Below are 12,142 nucleotides of genomic sequence, written 5' to 3' on the forward strand. Positions count from 1 at the left end.
GAGCCTCCCGCTCGCCAGATGAGACGCCATAGCGACACCACCACCACCCCCCGACAACCCCTGGTGCTATCGATTCTCTCGCATCGAATCCTCGCACGAATCGTAATCGATTGTCGTGTTTTCACGAAACCGCCCCACGTCTGAGAAATAGATGACCCCGCCCGCCACCACCTCGCCCCGCCCCCCTGCTCACCTCGCCCCGCTCACCTCGCCCCGCCCCCCTGCTCACCTCGCCCCGCCCATCTCGCCCCGCCCCCCTGCTCACCTCGCCCCGCCCACCTCGCCCCGCCCACCTCGCCCCGCCCCCCTGCTCACCTCGCCCCCCCTGCTCACCTCGCCCGCCCCCCTGCTCACCTCGCCCCGCCCACCTCGCCCCGCCCACCTGCTCACCTCGCCCCCCTGCTCACCTCGCCCCGCCCCCCTGCTCACCTCGCCCCGCCCCCCTGCTCACCTCATGTCTCTTTGTTGTAGTACAGAGTTAGACTGATGGCCTTAATCTAAGTTGTCTTGTGGTTGTTGTTGGTTGTTTGACTTGCATCCCACTGGGATTTTTGCACACAGCGTTGGTGTACGGTGATTTTTGTCTGCAACATTTTGCTGTCTTTCGTTGGATTTCTGTTTGCACTTAGTCACATATTCACTTTAAGATGTTTTTTGTTCATGTTTTTGTTTGTTGCGGTTGCACCCGATTCAAGAGCCGAATGGCTCACAGGGCTATACCAAATAAATGAACTTGAACTTGAACCTCGCCCCGCCCGCACAGGAATTTAAATCGATTTTCGTACCTACGAAATGTGGCGTGGGTATAAAAAAATCGATTGGCGCGATCAGGAATCGAAATCGCTGCCAACTCGATAACTTACGACAGATGGGTTGGTCCAGATGTCTTGTGACCCCCCCCCCCAATTTAATTCACTAAAACGTCATATTTTTTTTTAAAGTAAGGTTTTAATGAAAACAGAAATGAAAATGCAAAAGAACCAAAAAATTGGGGTGGGGGGGTCACAAGACATCTGGACCACCCTGTACAATCCATTCGCATGTGAAAAAGAAATTCGCGGCTCATCGGATTCCTCCAGCATCAATACATAAATATTCCGATCGTTTGGAATCGATTGCATTGCGTCTGTGTTAAACAAAATCGAAATCGACCGTCAGGAATCGACGCGTGAGTATCACGTGCTATGCGTGGAATCGACCGGCAAAGTTAAGGAGAATTTTAACGTGGAATCGATTCCCTTGTCACGTGGTAATCATTCTCTCTATATATTTTGAGTTACGCGCTACCGGATTTCTCGGGACGCTCCGGGAAATTTAAAAAAGTACAATTCTCTCGTGTCCGGTGTCGATTAAGTTCTATAAACATGCTCTCAGAAATTACAAAAAAATAAGAATAGGGTTTTTACATTTTTTGGGCTTAAAAAAGGAATAACCTATTCTTATTTTCCATACTTTGATACTGTGGCACAAACTAAAATAAGTAATATTTTAAAAAACTTTCTAAAAAACACGCTTTTATTAAATGTACTAGTAATGGCAGAACTGCACGACTCCAGCAAGTGGCCCCGAAGCTTGCCATAACGTAAGGGACTGTGGACAATTAGACCCAGGCCGAAACATAAAAAAAAAAATATATAGATTTTAAATATTTTATTATAGAATATAGTATTATCATCAGTATGACATAAGTATACCAAGTTTGCAGTCGATACCACATTGGTAAGTGGGTTAAAATTGAGCTACAAATAAATTAAATCACGACGCAGCAGACCATGCTTTCCTACCTGATAATGGACGCTTGTGTTGCGCCCGAAACGTGATTTATTTTATTTTCTACCTACGTGACTTTACGGAAAGAACCAAAGAGTATGGATTCCTGCAGTCACGAAAGCTTCAAATCAAGAAAAGCCATGTTTGGCGAAGCTGGCGCCTGCACATGCTCATCGTCCATTCGAGGAAATGTGTGACCATACTTCACCATGCCGGTCGGTGCGGGTTGATGAAGATGCCCCTACCGAGAAGGGGTGGGAGGTAGGGAGGGGTGTTGCAATCGAAGGCCAAACTATTATGACCCAGAGGCTGTAAATGCTAGCTAGGCACCAAGCTTTATTAACTGCACACAAAACCAGCATGTGTTGAGGTATGCAACGGATGTAACTGTTGCTGCAAAATATTATTCAGGTCCAGCCAAGAGAGCTGATGTCTTGGTTCTTTCGGTAAAGTCACGTAGAATGGAAATAATAAAATACAAATAAAACATAATAAAATAATTCTCACGACGTTTCGGCCACAACGCAAGCAGCCGTCCTCAGGTGGAGAACAGGTCTGTCGAGGAGACAGTGTCTGAATGACAAGCCCCAGGCTTGGAGCGACTATTTAAGCTGGTCGCTCCAAGCCTGGGGCTTGTAACTTTACCGAAAGAACCAAGAAGATGAATCCCTGCAGTCACGAAAGCTTTAAATCGAAATTTAGAGCTGATGTCCTTTCGACTTTCGAAAAACACTGTAATCTCAAAGATCCCAAAAAAGATCTGGCCACCCGCAGATACGAATTGTCGGACGATCATAAAGATCGTTTTGGAATACAGTAATGGTAAAAAAAAAGGTAAGTAGGGTCATTTACTGTGACGCTGCGTTCGCCGTTTAACCCGCTAAAAACGTCGCCGCACATGCGTGGAACAATATTCTTTTACAATGTAACCCGCAGGTGTGGACTTGGGGGAAGGCGACCCAGGACGCCAAGCTGTGACGGCAACGAGAAAAATTGGAACATTTTGTATACGCATTTCTCTTCACCCAGTTTTACAAATGATTCATCGAGCATGCGTATACACGATGACAGGTAATAGACGCAGGAGTCACGAACGATAATTGACAAGAGGTGACCGGGTCGAGAGGCTGGGTTACAATCCCGGTTGGCGGCTCGTCCTTGGTCATAATCTGTTTTGTTCAATGCCTCAATGGGCCTTAAGCGCTGATATAATAAAGTACTGTACTCAGTCTTGAGCTTCAGTTACCCGGAGTTCTCAAGTGTGGTGAGTTGATGGTCTCAGCCCGGTCACCAGTTATTATTGCACAAAGAAAGAACCCATCATGTAAAATATTGTTCTGTACCTCCTAAGTCGGATAAACTCCAGCTCTGAGAATTGAAAACATTCGTGTAACGGTCACGCGACAAAATATTAGTGTACGATAAAAGCGTGAACTCAAAGGTGTTCAGCCACTTCCAAGATGTTCGGCGAAAAATCTCTTGCGCAGCTGTTCTCTGACAATGTATGTTGAACTTCCGTGGTAATCGGAGGTACAGGAGGAAAGACAACAAACTAAATACAAAAAGCAGTTCTCATGAAATGGGTTTTCAATCCAAATTATTTAAAAGTGCATAGCTCCAGTGGCTTCCTAATATCAGAAGAACGTTCCAGACGACCACAGAAGTGCATCTGAAAGTACGTAATGCGGTGACCGTCTTTGTGTGTGATGGTTAGCCAAAAGCTGCCACTGCGAGAATGACTGGAGTTTGCATGATGGTTTATGCTGGGGGTGGCGGGTGGGATGGGGGGATCGCACTGCTCTGCAAGATTTCTAAATGGATTCTTTGTCTCACTGAACAACCAAACGAGAGGATCACTTTCTTGGCAAGCGATAGAGTTTGGTGGCCCAGGAGGCCACCGATTACGTTGATGCCGGGGGCCTGATCACGTGATGAGATTCAATTCAAATAAACATAAATAACGTTGGGGCAACATTGGCATACTCTTTGGGTCTTCCGGTAAAGTCACATAGATATGTTCAAATAAAATAACAAAACTACGACGTTTCGATCGCAACACAAGCGGTCATCATCAGGAACCTATCTCCGTGACTTTACCAAAAGACCCAAAGAATATTAATTCCTGCAGTCACGAAAGCTTTAAGTCAACGTTGGCATGCTGTTTGGAACTGTTGGACCAACCTTGGCCTCGTTGTTGACCCAATGTTCCTGAACCTCCGATTATGACGATTGGCTACATACGATGCGAAAGACATTTACTGAGCAATGCCCAGCAATATTTGTTAATTCTTAGAAGTGTTCTCAACTGTGCAAAGATAAAGTAAAAATGTATGTATGCCCACTGCTACAACATGTATCACACTACAAATGCTACTTTGTTTTCACAATTTTCAAAAAGCCGACCTGCAACTCTGTCATATGAAAACAAATTAAACGTGGAACACAAAACGAACATCTAACGAGGGTATAATTAATGCAGCACTTTCCCTGCTAATACTTTCAAGGCCTCCAAATAACAAAACCCTGAAATACAGCTATGTTAAATTACCCCCATTCATCGACATCTTGGGTACAATCCACGTTTTCCTGTACCCTGTGCCACGTTGACTGGCTGGCTCCATTAAAACAACAATCTGTGAACTATACATTGAACAATCCGGTTTCGAGTTTCGCCGGGCTAAATCAACCCCGGCGAATCTTGACTCCAAATCAACGGACAGAACGTCGTCCGATTTAGAATTTTGCCTGATATCACCGGTGACAGTGCTCAGATCAACGCACGAATACGGGAAGTCTAACCCCGAGTTGGCCGTGCTGACCATCGAATTTGAACCTTCTGTGCACGGCAAGTTGTGCACTTGATGCGGCATGTAAAACCGTACATCGGCACTCTGACCGTTATCCGGCCAGACATCTGCCATGAGGCTTTCTGCTGGATTACAGTCTGAGCGGTCAGACGTGGAGTGGCGCACAGGTGTGAAAGTAGCCCTCTGCAATCTGGGATCGACTTGAACATCGTAGCTGGAAAGGGGGCTGCCGTTTGAACCGTCGAGTTCGGGCTGCACCGACTTGCGACACTCGCTGCCGGCCTGGAGGCCCGAATTGCCCAACGGACGTGGCTGCATGCAATTGTCGTTGTTGGATGCATCGTCTTCGTCTTCGACGATGCAGTAAGAGCTGCTGCCCTCCCAGGCACGGCTCTTCAATAGCCACCGTTTATTGCACTCGTGTTGTGTTTTTGACTCTTCCTCCAGGCTCTGAAATGTCGACATAAAAAAACACAATGACAAACATCTTCACCCTTTATACACTGTTGGGGCAAGTGCTGTTGGCAAGCCCTTATTAAGGCCAGCATAGCACACGGGGGGCTGGTATGGCCAGCACCACACCTGCCACCTTTGTTTCCCCACAGGTTGACATGCTGTGGCAGGTATTTAAGGCTGATATTACCTAGCTGAGGTCCGAGACCAGTTATAATATGACTTTCCACCGGCATTAGCCGTGGCTGGGAATCAAACTCAGGTGGACGGCTTCATAGCGCAGTGCACTGCCGCTAAACCACTGCACCAACTGCTTCATCCGTAACCGTGGCATGCGGGGCAATTCACGCAGAGCAAAGGTTGATTGTGGGTACACCATCACAACCACAACACAGAACCTATATGTTCTGGGCTGGGGGGAACCTTAATATGGGAGAGGGGAGGGGGGAGAGCAACACTCCTACACAACCATGGCCGCTCACCTGCAAGATGGCGGGTGGAGGAGGATCTGTGGGAGATATGAGGCTCTTGAGCTTCTGCCGATAGAACCAGCCCATGGCTACCAAGGGGCCGACGATCACAATGCTCAGCAGGGTGATGGTGACAACCACAGGCAGGTTCAGAAAGTCTATGGGGGAAAGAAAAAAACGCGAGGAATACGGATTCGTATTAGTGATAATGCTAATTGCCAAGTTTCACGTGACCAAACAATCAACACTTTCGTCCACGCAGCAGCAGCAGCAGCGCCAAAATAAATGTGTATACAATAATAAACAAAACAAATTATGAACGAATTGGAAGGCATTACCCGGTGGTGTGTCGTGGGCGATGTAGCATGCCACGGCGCTTTGGTCTCCATAGAGGTTGAAGTCCGGAATGTAGAACTGAGAGTGCAGGCAGTAGTTGCCCGCGTGCGGCACGGTGAATATGTGGTGGTTCTGTGTGACCAGGATGTGTTGTTGCACGTGGCCCTGTGCACATCAAGAAGCGCGCGAACCCACGGCTGGCAACATCAGTACGGTAACAACAACAAAAATCAAGTGCACTCGGCACACTACTGATCACCACATTCATGACAACACGGCTATGTTAAGGATAAAGGAGCAGCCCTGCAAGTGCTTGCTCACCCCAAGACCCATGTACTTGCATATAGACCCATAGACTTAATAGAGGACATATATTCTCTAGTCACATACACTGTCTTCATATCTTGCTCCACTGTATCCTCCCATCTCGGTCTCCATCCACTCCTTTCTGCACTGTGCCGGTGGCATCTCCATAGCCCTCACCCACTGCATCTTCTCTGTGTCTCGACTCAACACATGGTCAGAGTGTGGACGTCTCGCCTCCTTGGCCTTCTCGAGAACGTTAGTAACCCCCTGCTATGGCTCGAACTTCTTCATTCGTTTTCCTTTCCCTCAGAGATATTCCCGACATCCATCTGTGCATTCTCCTCTCGGTCCTTTAAAACTCCTTGTCTCACTTACTCAGTGCCCACATCTCTGTACCATGTAACAGTAGTTGGTAGTAATCACTGTTCTATGTACTGTGTTGTCCCTTTCAGTTTGACCGAGGGGATGGATGAATACAAGTCCACGGCAAGAAAAACTCACGTTCGCTTCTTCGGTGTAATTCAGAAACCACTGCCGGTTGCTGTAAACGTTCTCGAGAAAATCGTTCCCATTTCTCACTTTCAGATTTTCCACTTTAACGTAAAACTTCAGTCCAGAAACGATGGCAGAGGTGGACGGCGCCGTCAGCCTTGCTGGGAACAAGAAACGCAAAAAATATTTATCGCGTTTAATCGTGGCAATTTTTTCTTATACGTGTTAAATTTCGAGAATGAATAATACATTTACGGTTACAATTAATCAATTATGTGAGGTGTCTGAGTTGGAGGGTTCAGAGATTAGAGACGCACAGCTAGCACCACCAAAACCCCGGGTTCAAATCTGGGGTTCAACCTTCTGTGATTATAAACAGGTTCTCAAGTGTATTGAGTTGATGGTTTCAGCCTGGACACAAATCACTGTACAAAAAAACGGTCATATATTTGGTTTTGCGCTTCATTTGGCTGAATTCTATCTCTGAGAATGGAGAATATAGAGTGGCCCTGTACTGAACGCCGGCAGCATCCACCCACACAAAAAATGCGAAAATAATATAATTATTGTTATTATACTTTTTTTTCCAGGGAAATCCTCACTGAGTCTCATGACTCTTTTTCAGGAGGGCGCTGCAAAGTTTTCGCAGTCGAGGTGCAATTCCAATTGAGTAATTTGCAGGTACCGTTATTTTTACAATTCAGATGTTTGGCAAACACCAGTTACATTGTATGCTTTCTATTGGCTACGGGAGGAAACCGGAGAACCTGGAGAAAACCCAGGCAGGACAGGGGGATAACATACAAACTCCTCACAGAACAGCACCTGAGATTAGAATCGGTACCCAGGGGCTTCTTGTTGTGTTTTTGAGATGTCATCTACCTCGCCTGGTACGCAGGAGGTCGTGGGATCAATCCCGACCCTGACTATGATTGTTGTATACTTGGAGTTTGCATGTTCTCTCTCCCGTTGATGATCACGTGTATTTTTCTCCGTGCTCCTCCAGTTTTGTCCTCAACGTTTAGAAACATGCATTTATATTATTTGGCCGCTACTACAAATGCCCACGTGCGATGATGATGATGATAATATCAGCCACTTCGATGAGCTCTAATGCGTGGCCAAGTCACCTCTGAAGGAGATCTCATCGCTCAGTCGGCTTTGCCTGGTAAAATAAAATAGTTTAATTCAGTGTCCTTCATTTTCAGAGTGGGGGGTGCTACTTTCGCCGATAAGATGTCAGCATGAGGGCCACTAGACCGCCTGCAAGGGGTGTTTTCACATTTGTGCATTGTCGGGGGCCGCACTAAAGGCCACTAGGGGCCGCCAGTAGCCCGTGAGCCTTGCAAAAGAAGAACACTGTGTTAAGATTTACCACTGCGTGGCCACCCTGCTGCTGCCCCACGTGACGCTTACTGGACAAGAGCGGCTGGAAGCAACACGCGTATGCCCACTCAGACGCGGCACCCGGCGCTTCAGCACGCACGCGGAGCGTGTGGTTGGACGACGGATGGCAGCTCGCAGTGAAATCGCACTCGCTGCGACGCGCGTCTGGGCAAGAGATGTTCTTCCACTGGTCGTTGTCCTTAATCCAGTAGCTGTCGGACGAGACAGAGTCACAAGTGTGAGTACGCGGCGAGCCGCGGCGATGGGGTTGACGAATTGAGCTCGCGCGTAACGCTCGCCAAGCAAAAAAGCACGGATTGGCCAATGAAATGCAGCAGCACCCTCCTGAAAAGAAGTCACTTGACGCAATGTATTATTTAATTACTATTATTATTCAGCCCAGCCACTCGGTCGCCTGCAGTCAACCGCCTCCTTATCACTCTTCTATCACCACTACCATGGTTACTGCTTCTGTCCACTTCACTCAGTGATTCCTCGACCCGTGTCAAGGTCTACCAGACATTGACTGTTTCGTCTCATCCACACTGTTTTCAACAACCACCACCAACACAGCAGCTTCACATAAAACAACAACAGCCGCCGTTCACCACTAAGTCGTGATGACATCACCACGGCGCTTGTGCCGTGGTCGGGGCACTTTGAGGCCACGTGAAGTGTCGAAGGACCCCACTAGCAGGCAGGAGGTCACGGAACAGACCCAGGTGCCATGGGTTGACAGATGACTGGTAGAGATGCAGCAACTTTGTTGGCACAGTGGGGAGCACACTCACCCACTCGCTCACCACACTGCGGGTCACAACCATTTCTCTGACTCTTTCCTCACACTGCTCCACTTTGGAATTGCCTGTTCCCATCGTCTCTCTATCCTCAAGTTCTTATAAGCTCGCTCGATTCAAGCAATGCGTTTGCGACACACGCTTGACGATTACAGCTTGAATGGTGCTGTAAGTTGCTGGCCGCTTGCCATTTATTGGCCTTTTTGGACGTGTGCTCAGAAAACCGTGAAAGAAAACAAAAGCAGGCTGTGAAGGTTGGTCAACACGTTAATTACCTTTTATACTGCAGTCTGTAGGTCACATCGTGGGTCGCGTTGGGGTCAAGTGACCACTCGGCAAAGCAGTTGAGATCCACAGAGGTCACGCGAAAGTTGCGTGGCGCCGGCAGACCTGGCCAACAGTCAGAAAAAGAAACAAACATTCCATCATCATGGGACCTCCTTTGCCAGTACCAAAATATGAGAATAGGTTTGCCCCTTATTTCTGGCAAAACCTTTTACAAGGAATCATGTCTGCATTAACCACAATATTTGTGGTCAGAATGCAAATAAAAAACATACTCTGATAATATATGCATTGTCTTTGAAACTGATTAGTCCACACCAGAGACAGCTTTCTCTTGAGCCTCGTCTCAAAACGGTGTTAGACCAGAGGACGCCAAAAGACGTACAGCCCCAAAACAATGCACTATCAAAGTAACGAGAGCTCGGGGTGAGCAGCTGATGTAGCTGATGTAGTTTGTATATAATAAGTTGTATGTAGTGTATAATGTACCCGATATAATATTTAACGCCGAAATCAAGCGTAACTACTTTTTTTTTGTCACGTCCTTCTTCAAGTGGGGACAATTTCGCGAAAGCTTTTGTTTTAATCGAAAGCTTTCGCTAAGTTGTCCCCACCTGAAGAAGGATGCTTGTGTTGCGCCCGAAACGTCGTGATTAAATTTATTTTCTGTAATCGAAAGCTTTCGCTAAGTTGTCCCCACCTGAAGAAGGATGCTTGTGTTGCGCCCGAAACGTCGTGATTTAATTTATTTTAATTTTTTACCTAAGAGTATGAATCCTTGCAGTCACGAAAACTTCAAATCTAGTGACAATCACCCCTACAGTTGCATGGCCTGGGGCAGTTGGCACTCACACGCGGCTTGTTACTCCTGCGAACGTCATCACAACAGCTATGCGACTTGTCCAGTCGGTGCACATCGCTCCACGATGATTAAAGTTGCTATCGATTAAAGCTACAAATATATATCCCCAAAAATATATATACATATCAAATTTATCATGCTTGTTTGTGATACACAAAATAGCTTAGTATATGTACAACAAAGAGTATACAGCGGCGACGGAAGTTTATTTCATGCTAATCTCTCTCTCCCTAATCTCCCCCATTAACACAACTGACGTGATAATTGTTTTTTTTACCCTTCTATCTGGCAACAAAACTGACACCTTTTTTACAAGGAGTCATGTTTACATAGACCACAATACCTGCAGTCATAATGCAAACAAAAAACATAACTGATTTGCACTGTCCTTGAAGTTGATTGGTCCACACCCGAAACAGCTTTCCTTAGAGCCTAGTCTCACATGGTGTTGGACCAGATGACGCCAAAAGGCACCTTTTGGCGTCATCTTACGCTGCGAAGTGTTCTCTCGCTCTCTGAGAGAGCGAGGAAACGACTCAGAGGCGTGTGGAGAACGAACCACAGACAACGACGAGCACTTTTGTCGAGTGTGGCTTTGGACAAAGGGACATCATCATTGATGTGCTATGAAGGTTCATTATTGCCCGAAGCGTCGCCGATTATATATTTAGTCCTTTGAAGGCCACACAATGTGACTGACGAATTAGTGGACAGAGCCGCCTTGATATCCTCGTATGCACAGGTTGACTGTACTCGTGGAATAATTATGGAATTTCACTCATTAGTCGATTATACTTCTCCACGTCAGGGAATTCCACAACTAAATTCCCCCCCACTCGACACAAAATAAAGTCTCTTCGAGTTTTACCCATTCACCCTCCGCACGCCCCTTCTGTTTTCTCAACAGATGTTTTTGGCCTACTCTTCCATGAAGGCCATGCATCTTGGAAGAGGCGGGAGGTGTCACCCACGCTTTACCCCAGCCCCACGCGGCCTGCCCACCGACTTTGTAAACCGTGTTGTCCCCAGGTGTATAACCGCAAAAACCTGTAAACATGCCAAAGTTAATAAACGTTCTTGGAACCTTTGCACCAAAGTTCCATGTTTATTGGGACAAAGCTCTCGACTAACAACCTCGCGTGGCTGGACAGTTTCATGGAGCACGCAACCTTCAGCGACAACCGCTGGTTTCACTTTCCAACGCCACGCACCGTTTGACAGTCGGGTCGCGAAGGCAAAACATAACCCAGCGCTTACCTTGAACGTCCAAACAGGACGCGCTGCCCAACAGCACCAGGACAATCACGGCCGCGGCGGTGGTGGTGGTGGCGCTGCTGCTGCTGGTCTTCATTTGGGAGCCATACGAAAGTGGCCACCAACCCAACAACCGTGCGAACGGCGCGTGTGCTCAGCCTACTCTCACGCTCTCATCACCTGCGCCGCGGTGCGACCTGGCGTGCGTGACGTCAGGCGGCGTGCAATAAATGCCACTCGTGGGATGGGTTTTTTTTAAAGCAATAAATGGCACGCTCGTGGTGATGGGTTTAAGCCGGGAGGGGTCAGGGTTCGGCAACGAAAATAAACAATCAGAGCCATCCATAATGTTGGGGGGGGGGGGTTAGATTGCGTAAATATAAATGTGTCGTAACCCTCCACCACCCGACACGGCCAAACAGTAAAAAATGTGTCACGTTTTTCAACATTAGCCCTTTGAAAAACGTGACACATTTTTTACTGTTTGGCCGTGTCGGGTGGTGGAGGGTTACGACACATTTATAAATAACGCGATCTGACCCAAAACCCTATATTATGAATAATATTGGTCGCGAAAGCCTACGTGTAATATAGTTAAGGTTCGTCACGTAAACAGAACGTGCGAATTCGTTACGAGCACAGCAACACACCGGTGTGTTGGAGAGCCAATCCACAACATTTACAATCTGTTAAACCGAATAAGAGGCATGTATTTTTTGTTCGAATTCGATGACAAAAAAAATAAACCCACCCTAAATATTTCAAAATCCGCAATGGATGCGAATACGCGAAAGACGGCGTCCCCCCAGGGGTTTAGCAACAGGCGACGCGGCTGACACAGCGGTCAGACCCGTCGTGCCGGTCATGCCATCATGCGTGCCCGGGCGGTTTCAAATGCATCGTCAATCAGCCGTGGTCAGGCCA

This window comes from Lampetra fluviatilis, chromosome 23 (assembly GCF_964198595.1).
Source record: "Lampetra fluviatilis chromosome 23, kcLamFluv1.1, whole genome shotgun sequence".
Taxonomy (NCBI): Eukaryota; Metazoa; Chordata; class Hyperoartia; order Petromyzontiformes; family Petromyzontidae; genus Lampetra; species Lampetra fluviatilis.